The sequence below is a fragment of the Microcebus murinus genome, chromosome 1 (assembly GCF_040939455.1).
Source record: "Microcebus murinus isolate Inina chromosome 1, M.murinus_Inina_mat1.0, whole genome shotgun sequence".
NCBI classification, from domain to species: domain Eukaryota; kingdom Metazoa; phylum Chordata; class Mammalia; order Primates; family Cheirogaleidae; genus Microcebus; species Microcebus murinus.
In genome coordinates this window covers 2,614,669-2,633,160 of record NC_134104.1, presented here as the reverse complement: position 1 = coordinate 2,633,160, position 18,492 = coordinate 2,614,669, and the positions used below count along the sequence as shown (strand labels likewise).

The following is an 18,492-nucleotide window of genomic DNA, read 5'->3' as shown; positions in this document are numbered from 1 at the left end:
CATAAGCAAGGGACTGGGGGCCCTTTTACTAATATGACCAGGCCCTTCTGACCTCGGTCAGAGTGGTGCGTCCCATGACACGACTTAGAGAGGGCCACTGTCGGGACGTGCCTCCAGAAACTTCTCACAGCTCAGCACTGTTCCGGGTTCCCTTTCACTCTCGCCTTCCGAGGGAACTTATAACAGAGGGAAGGGCCTGGGGAAAAAACCAAACGGCAGAGATATTCTCTGTCTCTGTGAAACGTCCCCCGCTCTTTCTGGGAACCGAGGCCCGGCCTGCGTCCCCGAGGCAGGTTAAGTCCTTTGTTACGACGGATAGCTCAGCCACCCCAGGCCGGCCCGGGTGGGCCCAGGTGGGCCCTGTCTCTCTCTGGCAGAGACGGGACCGTCAGGATAGTTGACACAGGAGCCTGGGACTGAGCGCCCTCCCTTTGGAAGCTCCGTGTTTCTGCTCACGTGCAGGAGATCTGGATTCTGAGACAAGAAGGGCTGCCATGTTTCCTCCTTGGCTGGCAAAGTAATAAACTTCTCTGTCCTTCTGCTCAAACCACCTGTTCTCGTTCTTCTGACGCGGCCTCGAGCACAAGTGCCGAGCTTTCGGTAGCAAATCCCTTACGTGTTTCTTGCAGGCAGTCTACCTGGTCTACTCTTTTCTGTTAGCTTGAAAATTTTCCTTTCCTCCTCTCATTCATATTTTCATTGGACATATGACTTTAAGATGACAATTTTTTTTCAGTTGATTGATACTCCTACACTCACATGTGCACACGCACTCACACAGATGTGCACACACTCACACAGATGTGCACACACACGCACTCACACAGATGTACACACACTCACACAGATATGCACACACGCCTTCATACAGATGCGTGCACACACTCACACATGTACACACACATTCACAGACATGCACACACAATGAACTTACACAATGAGCATGCATGCACACACATACTCATACACATGTACACATGCACACAGATGTACACACACTTACACAGATGTGCACACACGCACTCACACAGATGTGCACATGTAGTCACATAGACGTGCACACATAGTCACACAGACGTGCGCACCACACTCACACACGTGTATACACGCTCTCATGCAGATGTGCACACACACAGACGTACACACGCTCATACAGATGTACACACATGCACTGACACAGACATGCACACACACTCATACACACATTTTTCCAGTTTTGGCTCCCACAACGGCTGTTGAGAAGTCGCCTGTTAGTCCACCTGACTAAGAACGAGGCCATCCCTCTTCTCCCTCTGGCTGCTTTTCAAAACTTCTCTCTGACTTCAGTGTTGTGTGCTATTTCTCCACACGTTTGTGTTTATTAACCTGCTCGGGATTCACGGGGCCCTAACCCAGGGTTAGCGCCTCTGCCTTTGTCTTTACGAACATCGCCTCTTCTCTCTTCTCCCGTCTCCTTTCGTGCTCTAACTAGATAATTAATGTTTCTCTGCTACCTCCCCTGTGTCTCTAAACGTCTTTTATGCTTTCGGATTCTTTGTGTGGCTTTCTGTGTAATTTGTTCAGACTTATCTTTCAGTTTACTAATTTCCTTTATTTTTATTTTTATTTTTGAGACAAAGTTTTGCCCTGTCGCCCCGGGTAGAGTGCAGTGGTGTCATCGTAGCTCACTGTAGTCTCCAACTCCTGGGCTCAAGCAACCCTCCTGCCCCAGCCTCCCGAGTAGCTGGGACTAACTATAGCTGGGACCCCCAACTCGCCTCCACGACACCCAGCTAATTTTTCTATATTTAGTAGAGATGGGATCTTGCTCTTGCTCAGGCTGGTCTCGAACTCCTGACCTCAAGTGATCCTCCCGCCTCGGCCTCCCAGTGTGCTAGGATTACAGGCGTGAGCCACCGGGCCTGGCTAATTTTCCCTGAGTGCATCTCATATGCTGTTTACTAGATTGAGTGTCTAATCTCATTGATAGCATATTTTACATCCAGGAGTCCTGTTTAGTCCCCACGTGTGAAGCAACCAGTGTAAAAGGTACTCTAAGACAGGCTTCGCTGTGCTTGAGGGCCTAGCGGCAGCACCGTAAGAAAAGGGGGGACCGGGCATGGTGACCTGCCGGGAGGACCCCAAGCAGGCTGGACCGTGGTGGGGGAGGGGCAGGGAGGGAGTGGCGGGTCCTGCTAGGAGGACCTCCCGTTGCAGGGCAGTGGAGGTGTCCTGCCCCCCCCAATTCTGCCCCAACAAAGGGGGTCAACAAAGGGAACTGATGCCACCCAGAGGGGGAGGAGCTGCAGCCTCCCGGGGTGGGGGCTGTGACCTTCTGCCAGGGCCTTTGCTGAGGCCGCCCTGGAGTCCGGGGTCCCCTCTGTAGCAGCCAACACAAGCTGCTGCACCGCTGCCCTCCAGCCAGCAGGGCCAGCTGGGCACCCGGCCGAGTTCCTCCCCTGTATCCAGGGCGGGGGCAGGGCCCTGGTCTTCTCAGCCCGCCTGCCCTGTGTCTGTCTGCGGGGTTCAGTGGCTGGGAGGCACCTGCAGAGGTCGGGGTGGAGGGGACAGGATGGGGCTGCCCACAGAACTGTCGGGGGTCCCCTGCCTGTCCCCAGGTGTCCTGGGCTCAAGTGTCTGCTGCACGTGGGAGCTGGGGGTGGGGGCTGCAGGGCGCAGGTGCACCGGGCAGGAGGCGCCCTGGAGGCCCTGCAGGGAGGGGCGGGGCTGAGTGGTTAAAATACGTGCAGGTTCTCTTTGCTGAGTGTGAGACGGAGCTGAGCCTCGGAGGTGGGCAGGAGTGGCCTAGCCAGAGGGGGAGGGCTCCAGGGTAGGAGGGGGCACCTCCAGGCAGCAGGGCAGGCTGATGGGATCCATGACCCACGGGCTGGGGATACACACCAGCGGCTCGTCGGGGAGGGTCCCCAGCGACTGTTGGAAGGCACCTGGGGCCTGCAGCGTGAGGACTGGAGAGGAGGGTGACCAGGAGACCAGGAGGAGGGAGTGACCCATCTGCACAGCTGTGGGGTGCCACGGGCCGGGTGCACGAACCCACGGGATGAGACCGAGAGGAGAGGTGGGAAACGGGGAGCCGAGGTCGGGCGGGCTCCCACGCAAGTCCACGCTGCTCCTCACCCCCGGGGCTGCCCTAGCCCAGGGCCAAGCTTCTGCCACTCGGAGCAGCCTGGGTTGCCAGGGCAACAGGAAGAGGGGCCCCTAGGGGGTTGAGGGGGCAGTGAGGACCCCGAGTTGTCCCCCGACCCAGGGTTGGGGTGGAGGAAGTGTCCTTCCTGCCCCTGGTGGCCCAGGAGCCCAGGACATGAGCAGGACCCTGCGTGGGGAGTCGCGGTATGCAGAGGGGCCTGGGCTCTCTGGGGCCGGTGGCCAGGTCGCTGGAATTGGTGCCGCTTCCAACCTGAGCCAGCTCGGGCCGTGGCAAAGCTCCACGCACAGGGGCTCCAACCACAGAAGCCCCTGTCCCCACGGCCTGGCAGCCGGAGATCCCAGACGGAGGGTGGCGGGGCCAGCTCCCCCATGCGGGGTCTGCCCTGGCCTCTCCCCACTTCCGCAGCCCCAGGTGCCCCTTGCGCCCCGCAGAGTGGGCCCCGGGGCTGCGGCTGCGTCCCGCCCCAGCCTCGGTCTCCCCAGGCCACCCACAAGCGTGACTGGCGCCTGCTTTTGCGAGTTAGAAGTCTAACCTCGAATCCTTTCTGCTGCCTCAGTTTCTGCGTCAGCACCGGGACGGATGAGCGTGCTCCCCTGGAATACTTTATTGTTTTAATATAAAAAGGGGTTCCTTTAAAAAGCGCGCCGCAAACCTCATGGCACCAGAGGGGGCCCCAAAGCCCCTCCCCAGCAAGCAGGGGCTCAGAGGCTCAGTCTAGCGGAGTCAGGGGAGGCCGGCCGCTGTGGACGTGGTCCACATGACGGCCCGCTGTCCCGGGCAAGCTCAGCACGCACGCGCTCTCTGGTGCCCGCGGCGGGAGGCCGGGCCGGGCAGCCGTGCCCCCACTCCACCAAGTGGGAAAGGGGACCGTCGCGCTGGGACCGTCTCACTGGACTGGTGACCCGCAATGCTGGTGCACTCGGGGTGCGGCGGGTCTGCCCCGATATGCGAATTGGGCAGGCACTAAACACACAGATTCCGGGGCTCCGTCCCAGCCCTGTGGTGGAGCCTGCCTGGAGCTCTGCTTCCCAAGTGCTTAGCTAAGTCCCGGGGCCCGGCATGTGGCAGGGCCGGGAAGTGGGACCGGGTCACTCACCCGTCACGTACTCCTTCGAGAGTGGCCCCTGTGGGCTGAGTGTGGTGGCCACCCTCCGCAGAGCAGCCCCGGGTCTGACTGTGGCCGCCGACACCCCACGCTGCCCTCCCTGCTGCCGCTCCCAGCTCAGCCTCTCACCCACCCTGTGCAGCAGGAACCGCCACAGTCCTCACCAACTGAGGATGAGCCCGAGGAACAGAGAAGTTACAGGGGGCAAGGGGCAGAGCCAGACTCGAAGCCGGACACCCGGACCTGAGCGCGTGCCCCGGCCTCCCACACTCTGCCCGCCTGGCAAGCGCCGGGCAGGGCCTCCGGGCACCTGAGGTGAAAGGCGGTGCCGGGTGCCGCTTTGGGTGGGATGGTGGGGAGGACTGCTAGGGGGAGGCGGCACTTGACACAGAGGGGCCCAAGGGAAGAGCCTCCGGCCGGGGGCCGTGAGTGACCTCGAAGCCTCTCCTGCAAGAGGCCACGGGTGGCCGCGCCCGGACGGGAGGGCGAGGGGTGCGAGCCCCGCTGGTCTGGGCGGGAGATTTGCAGACATCCCACCCCGCATGGCCAGGGAGCCTCGGGGCAGTGGGATGGTCGGGGAGGGTGGGATCCCAGGAGGCTGATGTCCCTTCCCAGTGACCAGTTGGCCACACCTCCAGGCTCAGAGCCCCACCAGACCCTCCGGACACCTGTGGGTGCTGAGGGGCCGGTGGCCCTTGCTAAGCCTGCCGGGCAGAGCAGGATGGTCTCTGGCTGTCCCCATGCGCCCAGTGACCACGGCCGTCCGCCGGCACTTGCCTCGTCATTCCGGTGACTGAGCCCCGCACTCATGTGGGCTCCCTGGGGCTGCCCCTCGCAGACCGGGCGGCTCACGGCAGGAACGTCTTCTCTCCCGGCTCTGGGGGCCAGAGGGCCGAGGCCAAGGCGCCGGCAGGGCTGCGGCCCCCGACGGCCCCAGGGAAGGGTCCTTCCCGCCTCCCCCAGCTCCTGGTGGCCACGGTGTTCCCGGCTTGGGCCCAAGTCATCCTGGTCTCTGCTGACCTGTGCCTTCACTCGGCCGCCTCCCCCGGTGTCTGCTCCTCCTGGGCCACGTCCTTACGAGGACGTGCGATGGCGTTTGGGACACTCCACCCCACCCCGGTAATCCAGTGTGAACGCCTCTTCTCCGATCCTTAGCTCGGTCTTGTCCTTTGCCATCTCGGGCAATATCGCGGGTCTGGGGGCAGGACCTGTGCATCGTGGGGTCCGACATCTACTTCCCGAGTGGCCCCTGGGGGACCCCCACAGCCCCGGCAGAGGAAGCCCTGCCGCCAGCTCCACCGAGCCATGAGGACACGGCCCCAGAGTCCGAGCGGCCCTGAAACCCACGCCGCGGGGGAGGGAGGACGCCGGGACTCAGGCCCTCCACCAGCAGGCCGCCCTCCTGCCTCTGGAGAAGGAGCCGCTGTCCCAGAGGAGCGGGGCTGAAGGTCCTGCGCAGGAGCCCCGCCCCGAGGGCCCAGCGGTGGTCGGCTGCAGCCTCCTGGGCGCTCGGTGCGGGGAGTGGCTTTGTTAGGTGGGCAGCGAGGGGCTCCGGGGCTCTAGGGACGAAAGCCTGTGCCTTGCCGGGGTGCCACTGCCCCACCTGGGAAGGACAAGCGTGGGCCCCCGCCCCCACCCTGATCCTGCCCTGCGCGACTGCCACGTCCGGGGGAGCAGGGGACACCCCGAGAATCTGCAGTCAGAGCTCGGCCCGCCAGCTGCAGAAGGGTGCAGAGGGCTCTCTAGCCCGAGGGCCGAGCTGTGCGGGCAACACAGTCTGCCAAGTGACCTGGAACAGCCGCAGGCGCAGCTGCGGACGGTTGAACTCCCAACCGTCCAGTCTAAGTGGCTCCATGGCGACGGCTGAGCAACGGGAGGCCCCGACCTGGACACCATGAAACAGCACGCAGACCGTGGCCAGGCTCTTCGGTGGCTGTCCCTGTGCCGTGACAGTGGGTGCGGTCGTCATCCGTGGCGTGGGCGCCGGGCACTGTTCCCGCCCCCGCCCTGCAGCCCTTCTTCTCCCCCAGCGAGCCTCACCTGCGAGCTCGCCCGGCTTCGGTGCGTCTGCTCGCTCTTCGGCCGTGAGCACCAAGAACCGACGTCTCGGGCGGAAACCTGGCAGGCGTCACTCTCTGGGCGCAGGGAGACGCCGTGATCTTCCCCCGGGCTTGAGGACGCTCCCCTTAGGCGGTGAGGACAGACTCCGGGGGAACCAGTGGGATTTGAGTGTCCCCATGGACACTTGGGGTCGGCCGCTCTCCACGGCCTTGGGCTGGGTCCCCCTCGGGGCCTGACGCCAGCCCGGCCTCGAGGCGGGAAACTAGGAGCCGGGGACCTGCCCCCAGCCAGCGAGGGGGGCGCCGGCAGCCCCAACACTTGGCCCTCCGCTCAGCAGCCGCCAACGTTATGGTGGAGCCGCAGGGACCGGGTGCCGTCTACTCCTGGTGGGGCAGACCTTCCCGGCCCCTCCAGCCCCAGAGGCCAAGGCCGGGCCAGTGCCGGGCTGTGCAGGGGCGGGGCTGCCCTCTCACCCACAGGCTGAGTCAGGCTCCTTGTGGTTGCTCAGCCGAGATCCCTGTCCCCACAGAACCTTCTGGAAGCTATGCCTGCCTGCACCTCCCCAGGCTTCAAATGTTCCTGCAGCCTGCGAGATCCACTGTTGTTTGGTGCCCACAGGACTTCGCCATGGACAGACCTGTGTCCAGACCCTGCCTGGTCCTTGCCCTCGGTGACCCCCCCCCCCCAGGCTGCACCGAAGGCCCCACCTCCTTGTCCGTAAAGCGGGCGGTGCAACATGGCTGAACACGGAAAGCACCGCCAGGCTCAGGAGACCGGTGCGATCCCCCCTCTAGGCCGTGTCTTGTTCACAGAGACCCGAGGGGACAGAGCCAGTGCCCACCCAGGGAGAGTCCCGGGGGTGGGGGGACCTCCAGCCCCTCTCGGGGTCGGGCCAGGGCTGCAGCCGCCCCTCCCCCAGCCTCCCCCAGCCATGCAGTGGGGGTAGGGTTGGCAGCCCTGACGCCTACCTGCCTCTTCCGGGCTGGCCGGGGCCAGGGCCGACCACAGGCCTGGGTGCTGTCAGGGCCCGCATGCCCGGCACTCTGGCCTCCCTGGCAGGCCGGGCATGGAGGAGCCCGTTTCCTGGTGAGAGCTGCACCGCCCAGGAGCTTGTTAATGCAGATTATTCCCACCCCCCCCCATAAGACAGATCTCATCAGAAGCCCGGGGTGGGGCCCAGGACGCCGCGTGTCACAAGGTCCCTGAGCTGTGTGGCGTCCCTGGGGCTCTGGTGGTGCAGGCCCCGACCCGGCTCAGCCACCCACAGCCGAGTCGCTTCGACGTTTGGGTTTCAGTTTGCTCTGCCTCGAGATGTCGACAGTAGCACCTGTAACTCGCAGGTGAGGCTCGAGACCAGATGCCGAGAGCACAGCACGTGACCAGTAAATGATGCCCGGGCCGCACAGCGGCAGGGAAACCACAGCAAGCAAGAGCAGAAACCTCCTTCCATCCTACCGCCCAGACGACGTTTGAGAAATTTCAGTGGATTTTCTTCCAGCTTGTTTTATATCATAATATGATATAACATAACTTGGAGCCGTCTGTGTATCCACTCTGCTTTTCAACTTAATATATCCGAGCATCTTCCTGTCTTTAAACATTCCTCTTTGACACGGCCTTATTTCAGAGCTGTCTTAGAGGTCCAGGCTGTTTTCCCCACCATACATTTCTAGCACTTGCGGGGACTGTCACCCTAAAGGAATCTGTGCATTTGCAAGGCTGTCTCCTTGGGCTGAATTTCCATGTGAGATCCGTGTCGTCGCCTTCCCGTGTCCTGTTGCTTCCACACCATGAGCTGCCACCTCCCGGCGGCTGGACAAGGCCAGGCTCGGAGACCCAGCGTGGGGAGGCTGTCCCTGCAGATAGCTTGGGGGGGGGCGAGGGCGGCGTGGGCACGTCTTGACGTCACCCGGTCCCCGTGCACTGGTGTGCCAGGCCAACCGGGGGCTCGGCAGGTCACATGTCACCCTTGTGCTGTGCCAGTCCTCGCTGGGCACCTGTGGGTGTCGCACATGTGTGTGGTGCAGCGCCCTGGGGCCTGGGTGGGGGCTGTTTCCAGTGCTGAAGTCAGGCTGGTGGGGGGGGGGCTCAGTCGGTAGTCGGGCCTGGGCAGCCGCGTTCCCAGCGCGTGGAGCCAGGGCGTTCCCCACGCAGACTTCCGAGGCCCCGCCAGCCCCGGAGACTCCCGGCAGGGGTGCGGGAGGGAGGGGATGGAGGAGAGGCTGGCGAGTTTGCTATTGTGACCAGAGTGAGACCCGGGGCATGGGGACAGGGCTGCCTGTGCTTTTACCAGAACAGCGCAGGGACGCCCGAGGTAGTGAGCAGGCCTCCTCCCCCCAGCCCTTCAAACCCGTTTATTGCGACGACATTCGAACATAGGACACGGGAGCACACATGACACCCCGTATTGATACCAGCAAGCTCACGGTGCGGGTCTCCCACGCATGTGCGTTGCTGTCGCCGTGTGTGAGGTGTTTTGGAGGAATCGCGCGCGCTGCCGGTTCGCCCCTGAATGCTGCCTGTGAATGGTTGGCAGATAAGGACTCAGACGGGATCCCCACGCTGCCCTCTCACCCAGCACCCAGGTGTCCTTGGCAGCGACCCACCCAGGCCACATCTTCCTCCCTGCGGTCCCCACGGTGCCGTTTTGCAGTTGGTTGGTCTGGGCAACGGTGCCAAGTCCCCGCTCTGCGCCTGGTCCCTGTGCCTCTGGAATTTCTTCCTGATCTAGAACTGTCACCTCCAATTATTTATTTTTTTTCACGCCAAAGGTCGTTCAAGAAACCGGGGCAAGAGGCCTCTCATTCAGGATGTCCCTGCTCAGCAGTCCTCCGGCTCTGCTCCCCAGTGGTCTCCTGCAAACAGGGACTGAGACCCGGAGGGACACCCGGAGGACACTCGTGGGGTGTCACACGCGTGGCACTGCCCGGTGTCTGGCGGGGCTGGCCCACAGGCGCCAGGGCTGCATACGTGCCGGCAGCCTGGCCCTTCCCTCCACGCGGCCGGCGGGGGACACTGCGCTCCCCGGGGATCCAGTGTCCCGCGACACTGGCCTTAATGGCTTTAGCACCCGCTGGCGGGGTTGCTGGACTCGTTACCTCACAGGGGCTTGCAACACGGTGACTATTTTCACCTTCCCACACCCAATCTAGGTGCGTCTCTGGAATTCTCCTCCTCGTCTACTGCGGCTGTTTGGTTACTCGAAACACAGGTTGTGCCGAAAAGATAAATGCCCCGTTCCTTCCCTGTTTCTCCTTGTCATAACCAATTTTCAGAATAAGGAATTGGCACAAAAATTAATTCCGAAGGTAACAAGCAGGTTAAATTTTTTTTTTTTTACTTTCTTTTTTGTAGCATCATTGAGAACGAAGGGATTTTCGTGTATCACTTGTGTTTCGGTACGTTGCCGTCGTGGCCCTGTGATGCTTTGGCCAGGGAAGCCCGCCCACGGGCCTTCTGTGGCTCTGACGTGACCTCGTTCGTGGCTGACGTCTTCCCTGGCGTCTGGTGAGGGATGGGGCAGGTCCCTGCGTCTGGAATCAGGACAAGGTGGGTCAGAGACCGACATCCAGGTACCCTGAGCACCTGTGGCTGCCGAGTGGCCGTCACCTCTCGTCCTGTGCAGTGGCGGGACTGGGGGATCCGTGCTCTGTTTGTAAATCATGCGATTACATGCACATTCGCAACTCAAATGTAAGACTGCAGCGCAATTCTTAACCTATTTGGTTCTGTATTTGCACGTTTTTTTCCTCTTGCAATAATAATAGTAATTCTGGTTCTGCACATTTACTGGGTTTATCCTAGAAAACGAAGAATAATTTCAAGCAACAATGCCACACTTGACACCAACAGCATGACTTGCTGAATGACGCCTATGCTTTCTTTGTCCTTCTTTTTGTCCTTTTTTTTTTTTTTTAAAGAGCCCACTCTGCTTTATTTACAACACGCAGGCTGTCTGTACAAACTGCTGGCCAATATTAAAAACAAAAAAGGTGAGTGAGAATCATCACCTTTCTGCTTTCCTTCCTTGCTTGGCCAGGCTATAGTACTCCACCTTTGAGCTACCATGCCCAAAAGAGGAAGTCCAAAATTAAAAATACAACCAGTGGAGAAGAAAATAAATGGGGAGTGAAATAGAAGAAAAGATGAGGGAGGGGAGTGCTATATTTACACTAGAGTTTTATAGACAACTGTCCCATTCCATCCCAATTCCAAAAAGTGACGGGTGACAGGACCAAGAGACAGAGATTATGTGTCTACAGACCCAGCCAGCCTCCCGCCCCCAACTGTAATGGGTCGATTTCAAGTTCACAGAGTGGGGAGGAAAGATCAGGTAGGAATTTGAGACACTTATTTTCAAACAAGTCTCCTTTGAGAATTCCTGCCTGGAAAAGGGGACACTATCCAAGCTCCAGGGGGTAGGCTGAGGACCCTGAGGCTCAGTTCCCAAGCCATGTTGTCATTTGAAAGTTCCAGCTTCAAGTTAGGGCTGTCAGGGTTCTCCAGATTTTGGAGGGCCCCCTAACGGCCGGGCCTCTGGCCGCAGTTCCTTGCATTTCTGGCAATAAAAGAAGTCAGGGACATTGGTCTTCTTCATCTTAGCACAGGAGAGGTGGATCCACGTCCACACAGGCTGCACTCAATCATGGGCCGCCCTGCAAAGGGCTTTCAGCAGTAACACGTGATCAGATCCCATGAATCATCACCTGGTTCTACCATGATGTCCTCATCCATGACCCGCATTTCACCTTCTCTGGAGCTGGCATCTCCATCTTGGCTTGTCTCAGTGCTGCCCGCCTCCTTGCTTTCGCTGTCGGTGGGAGGGGCTCCTTCAGGGTGCACTGTGGCGGGGGCCTAGGAGCCTCAGGGGGTGTTGGGAGCACAGGGGCTGGGGCTTCACCCCCTACCACTGCTGCCATCTCCTCCTCCTCATCATCACCTTCCTCTTCCTCCTCCTCTTCAGAGTCTGTATCACTGGGGGGTGCCCTGGGAGGCCCAGGAGGTGGGAGTCTATCTCCTCGATCTGCCTTTCTTAACTTCCGCTTCTTGCTCTTTTTGATTCGAGACCTCTTTTCCCCATCACCAGGAGCTGGCCGAGGCCTCCGAAGCACCCCAAGGCCAGCCCCTGATCCTGGCCCCAACTTTCGGATCTTTCGGTCCTTCTTTCGAGGAGGCTGGGAAAGGTCCCCCTGGGAAAGGGGCACTGGGGTGAGAGCAGCAGAGGGCCGGGAGGGATGTGTCAGGGATGTGGGGGACAGTGGAGATGCCACTTCGGGCCCATCCAGATCAAAAAGAGAGTCCTTGAGCTTCATCTTCTCAAGCAGAGTGGCACTGTCAGGGGCCTGGAGACGAGAGAAAGTGGACCTCGGGGGTCCTGGCTGGGTGGGACCTGCTTGGGCAGCTCTCCTCTTAGATGACTTTGCTTTCTTGACAAAGGTCTGGATGGTCCGAAGATCTGAGGGGCCGAGTCCCAGCCATCATGTCTGCTGCACTCTCAGCTCGCAATGGAGAGCTGGAGCCAGAGGCTGGCCACTCACTTTCCTCTTTGCTGGGGGGTGTAACCAGCCTAGGCTAAAACAAAACTGCAGAATTTGTTGAAATCCTCTATTGTTCGCCGTTTCTCTGGTGGCTGAGTCTCTGGTTTAAGGGTCGGAGGTGGATCTTCGGGACTGGGCTCCGCCATGGCTTCCAGCATCGCCCCCTCCCCTCCTCCTGGTCCGGCGCCCCCCTCCCCTGAGCCGGGAATCCCAGTGCCGCCTGCCTCTAGTGCTCTGGTGCTCTGTGCTTCTGCTTCGCTCCACAGAAGTATCCACCTCAGCCTGGTCGAGACTTAAGGACTTAAGTCCGCTAGCCGCTGCCGCCACCTCCCTCTACCTCCCGCACTCCCGGACCGGGGCCCCTCCCCCCGCGCCGCCGGCAGCCTGCTCCCTCCTCCTCTTCTCTCTTCCCTCCCTCCTCTTCTCTCCCCCCCTTCTTTTTGTCCTTGATGTATCTCTCGCTCAAAAAAACAATCTAAACACCGTGCTCCAACACACCTTCAAGTGTCATTAGAAATAAATCTTTGGTTATATCATAAACTATAAAAATTTTAATTTTTGTCGGTTTCCTTTTTTAAGGGAACTTTTTCTTAAATTTATTTTTTGAAAATGGAAAACTCTCATGGGATTCTGGGCACGGGCCTGTCCAGAGGAGAGGGTGGCCCTGCTCTGACACCCTGGCGGTCACCTTGCTCTCACTGTGGTGTTCAGACGGTGGCTGGGCGTCTGGCCCAGGCGGCAGTGAGGGGGTCCCCACGGCGGTGCATGGGGGGCTTCACCTTGGGCCAGATCGGCAGACGGAGGGGCCAGGGCATGAGCGGGGGGCTGTGCTGGGCGCTGGTTTCCAGGCGGCCCTCAGGTGCCAAACTGCCCAGTCGTCTCTGCGAACTCTAAGGAAAAGCCATTTTGCCCAGGGGGTGTGTGTTTCTCGGGGAACATTTCCATGTCTGTTCTCAGCGGCCGCCCTCGCTCCGGGGAGTAGAAGCGTCGTCACAGCTGATGGCCGCCTGGGCGGTGTCCCAGGGTCTTGACGTTCATGTCTGACTCAAGTGCCACTCGATCTGGGGGTCTCTGGGCTGCCCTCGCCCCCTTTTCTGGTCCGCACAAGCCGACCCTCAGGGGAGATCTGCCACGCCTGCGGCCCCCAGAGCTGGTCTGAGCGGACACGAGCCCGGCTGGGAAGGGGCCGAATTTAACAGAGTTTCGCTGACTGTCCTCAGGCTGTCTGTCCGGAGGCTTGCTCCTCTTGGTTTGTTTTCGCTCCCCTTGTTTTGTTTTTTGCTCTACTCTGCCCATGGGGGACAGCCTCGCCCAGCGTGTCGGAGCCGGAGCCGCTGCTGTCCCCTCCGGCCTCTGCCCCACGTGGGTCCCTCCCCACACCCGCCGGCCCTGGCGGCCTCCGGGGCTCAGCGCAAGGCTGGGGACCTGGGGTGGCCCAGGGCAGCACCACGGGGTGCAGCGGGTCCTCGCGAAGGCCCAAGCTCAATGCCCGGTCCGCAGTCACCTGCTGGTGGCCTTCAGCGTGCAGCTGCGTCCCCAGAGCAGTAGCTCGGTGCCTTTTGCTGTGGGATTCCACCCGCTCTAGGCCCAGGTGGGTGTCACAGGCGTGACTCTCCCCGCAGGTGGCCGGGCTGTCCTGGGAGCCTCTGCAGTGTCCCTGGAGCCGGGACAAAGGCTGCTGCGTGTCTGTCCCCGGACCCGAGCCAGAGTCCCCTGACGACTCCGTGCTCTTCCGGGGTCTGCAGGTACATGGACTCGCCCAGCCCTCGCTGTTCTCTGCAGCCGCCCTGGGCTGGGCACCCGCCGCCGGAGCCTTCTCGCCGACTGTGCACCGGGGACAGCTGTGCCTGTGACACTGACGTTCCCCTGCGGTGAGGGTCCTTCCTCCCCCAGGTCTCCAGCCCAGACACGCACGGGGGTGTGCATGCGTGTGCGTGTGCATGCGTGTGCATGTGTGTGACAACCAGGGAGGGGAGTGTGCACACATGCTGGTTCCACACCCCAAAGGGCCATTCTCACCCCTGCTGTGTGTGGGGGTGCCCTCTGGGGCCCCCCCGTGTGACCTCCCAGGCACATGGATTTTCTAAAACCGGCTTCTTCCCTCCTGGCTCCCGTCCACCCCAGGTCCAGCACCCACGTCTGTTTGACGCGAATGGAAACTCTGCCTTGTGACTCCTGCGGTGGCCTGCGCGAGTGAGCATGTGACAGTGGGGGCCGGGAGGGCTGGGGAGGGCGCGGGGGCCACACCCACGAGGCCAGCCGGGCCCCAGTGCCAGGCAGGCCCTCCCCGAGGCCCGGCTCCCGGGCGGGAACAGCTCCAGGGTGCCAGGGGCAGGCCGGGGCCTCAGCCCTCTGCCCCACCAGGCCCCTCTGGCCTCCCCTAACCCAGTGGGCGGCCCAGCTGCTGCGCAGGAAGCCTGGCGTGTGGGAGCCGCGGAGAGATGCAAGGAGAGGGATCAATTGGGTTCCCAGCCAGCGCCTCAAGCAGAAACCCTCCCCAAAGTCAGGGCTTTCTTCTCTGCAAAGCTGCTCCTGCTTCTGGGTCTCCAGGGGCCTGGCGGGAGGAGAGCCGCATTCCACGCATTCATTCGCTTGACAAGTGTTTGCTCGGCACCTCCTCTGGGCTGGGCCTGGGCACCCTCCTCCCCCTGCTCCCCAGCGAGCAGACAGACCAGAGCTGGGCCCTGTGGAGTGTCTGCCCTGGCGGGAAGGCAGACTGGGGCACAAGGAGATGAAAAGCGCATCTCGCAGCATGTTGGGGGCTGGGCGCTCTGGCGGGCACAGGCAGGCGTGCGGGGGCTGGGCGCTGGTGGCCGCAGCCCGGCCCACTCTGCCGGGGTGGGCACCTGCTCGGGAGAGAGGGCCGGGAAGCAGCTCTCTTGGCGCTGCGCGGGGGCCAGACGGCGGCGAGGCGGGCGGGAACCCGTGGGAGTCCACTGCAGTGATCCTGCCAGGGAGGCAGGGGAGTGGGCAGATCCCGGGCGCACTCTGACGCCAGCGCGGATGGGGTTTCCTGGCGACGGGGAGGACTGGACCAACCTGAGCAGCTGCGAGCAGGGATGTGCCGCCACCCCAGAGGGGGATGGCTGTGTGCAGGGGCGGAGGCGGAGCGGCCATCTGCTCGGCGCTGGCGTCTCCTCGAGAGGCTTAGCAGACGTCCACGTGGCGGCAGCGCTGGGTACCGAGTCTGCAGCCCGGGCAGCGCGGGGCAGGAGCCAGAGGGACTCCTCACCGTCGTGAGAAATGCCTCGAGTTCCCGAGACCCAGGGAAAGGTCTTGCGATACTGACCTGGCGCCTCCCAGAGAAACAGTCCCCCTGCAGGGCCAGGACGCCAGGGCCTCTGCGCAGTCTCCTGAGGATGTGAAACAGCCCCGAGGCTGGAGACGTGGAGGCCACGCGTGAGCCTGCGCGACCTCGTGCCTTCTGCAGGCTTCTCCGTGCAGGTGGAAGTCCCTCCACCCCCCAGAGCCCTGGCGGCCGCACGAGGGTGCGCCTGAAGGAAAGCTGCTTCCGGGGCCAAGGTCCTAGACCAGTGGGACACGAGACGAGAAGCCCCCGGTCCTGCCAGATTCCAGCAGGGGAGCTCCCCCTAAACCTCAGTGTGGGAAGGCATGCTGCGGAGTGTGCGTTGTATGTGAGTGTGTGCTTGCATGCAGGTGGTGTGTGTGTTTGAGAGCATGTATGTGTTGTGTGAGTGTGTTGTGTGTGCATATGAGAGTATTGAGTGCATGTGTATATTTGTGTTACGTGTATGTGTTACACGTATGTGTGCACATGTGTTATGTATGAGCATGTGCATACATGTTTCATGCATGTGTGGCTGAGCATAGTGCATGTTGTGAATACATGTTTGTATGTGTTATGTACATGTACGTAGGTATGTGCTATGTGTTACATGTGTATATGTATCTGTATGTGAGCATATGTTTTTGCACATGTGTGAGCATGCTGTGCATGTGAGTGTGCAGCACGTGTGCATGTGTATTTGTGTGTGTGGTTTAAATCGTGATCAAGTGCACTTGTGCAGAGCCCCCCAGGGTCGCACTCCTCAGAGCAGGGGCAGGGCGTGCGTGTGCAGGCCTGGCACGCTCCTTCCCGGGATGCCACGTGTGTCAGGAGAGACTCACATTCCACCTCAGCCACGGGCAGAACATCTACCTGTTGATGGGGGTAGGTGGCCTCTGGGGGTGGGGAACGGGTCCTGAGAGGGTTTGAGGGCCAGAAGAGGAAGTAAACATTGTTGGGGGCGGCGTCTGGGGCAGGAGAGGGCACGGCCCTGGGCGGGCAGGACGACCCCAGGGAAAACTTCCTGTGAGCAGCCTGTTGGGGCTTTGGGGAATGAGTAACCCACATGCGAACAGGCAGCGGTGGACACGGGCTCTGCCACGGCACGTGTGGCCAGTGGCTGACGGTGCAGGGAATGACACAGACGTAGTGACAGTCCGTGTGAGCAGTGGCTGACAGGACTCATTCAGTGGTATCTCCTGGGGAGAGGAGAACTCTTGTTATGCAGGCAGCGGTGTCTGGGCGGGAGTGGGGCACGCGTGTGACTGGAGCAGTGCTGCCAGAGGGAGACAGGCGTCGGACGGCAGATAGCAAGACGCTGGGAGATTTCTCTGGAAAATGACTGGCTTCATTTCTAGCACTAGGGACATTATCACCACTACTACCATCACCACCATCACCATCATTACCACCACCATCACCACCACCACCACCATCACCACCACCACCACCATCACCATCATTACCACCACAATCACCACCACCACCACCATCACCATCACCACCACCATCACCATCACCACCACCATCACCACCACCATCATCACCACCACCACCATCACCACCACCACCACCATCACCACCATCATCACCATCACCACCACCACCATCACCACCACATCACCATCACCACCACCACCACCATCACCACCACCATCATCACCACCACCACCACCACCACCATCACCACCACCATCACCACCACCATCACCACCACCATCATCACCACCACCACCATCACCATCACCACCACCACCACCATCACCACCACCATCATCACCACCACCACCATCACCACCACCATCACCACCACCACCACCACCATCACCACCACCATCACCATCACCATCACCACCACCACCACCATCACCACCACCACCACCACCATCACCACCACCATCACCACCACCACCATCACCACCATCATCACTATCACCACCACCACCACCACCACCACCACCATCACCACCACCACCATCACCACCACCATCACCACCATCACCACCACCACCACCATCACCACCACCACCACCATCACCATCATTACCACCACCACCACCACCACCATCACCACCACCATCACCACCATCACCACCACCACCACCACCACCATCACCACCACCACCACCATCACCACCACCACCACCATCACCATCATTACCACCACAATCACCACCACCACCACCATCACCATCACCACCACCATCACCATCACCACCACCATCACCACCACCATCATCACCACCACCACCATCACCACCACCACCACCATCACCACCACCACCACCACCATCATCACCATCACCACCACCACCATCACCACCACATCACCATCACCACCACCACCACCATCACCACCACCATCATCACCACCACCACCACCACCACCATCACCACCACCATCACCACCACCATCACCACCACCACCATCATCACCACCACCACCATCACCATCACCACCACCACCACCATCACCACCACCATCATCACCACCACCACCATCACCACCACCATCACCACCACCACCACCACCATCACCACCACCATCACCATCACCATCACCACCACCACCACCATCACCACCACCACCACCACCATCACCACCACCATCACCACCACCACCATCACCACCATCATCACTATCACCACCACCACCACCACCACCACCACCATCACCACCACCACCACCACCACCACCACCATCACCATCACCACCACCATCACCACCACCACCACCACCACATCACCATCACCACCATCATCACCATCACCACCACCACCACCACCATCACCACCACCATCATCACCACCATCACCATCACCACCACATCACCATCACCACCACCATCACCACCACCACCATCACCACCACCACCATCACCACCACATCACCATCACCACCATCATCACCATCACCACCATAACCACCATCACCACCACCATCACCACCACCATCATCACCATCACCACCACCACCACCACCACCATCACCACCACCATCACCATCACCACCACCATCACCATCATCACCATCACAATCACCACCACCACCACCACCACCATCACCACCACCATCACCACCATCACTATCACCACCACCACCACCATCACTGTCACCACCATCATCACTACACTGTCTAGTTACTACTCTTGTGGGTAATGACCGGATATTTCTGTTCACCCCACATCCTTTCTCCATCTTTCTCTGTGCCACTTACCCTGTGTCCCAGCTGCCCAGCAGGTAGGAAACTTCACTCCCTGGGGTCACTCACTTTCAGGCTTCAGATTGGAGCTTCAGCCAATCACAGGTGGTGGCAGGCCATCAAATAGGGGCAGGACAGATGGGAGGGGCATTGTC

At 60.7% G+C, this 18,492-nt stretch overlaps 1 pseudogene; it reads right to left on the bottom strand.

The window, feature by feature from the left end:
- Window positions 1–10,600: 10,600 nt before the first annotated feature.
- LOC105879088 (PHD finger protein 23 pseudogene) lies at window positions 10,601–12,078 on the bottom strand (annotated as a pseudogene).
- Window positions 12,079–18,492: the final 6,414 nt, after the last annotated feature.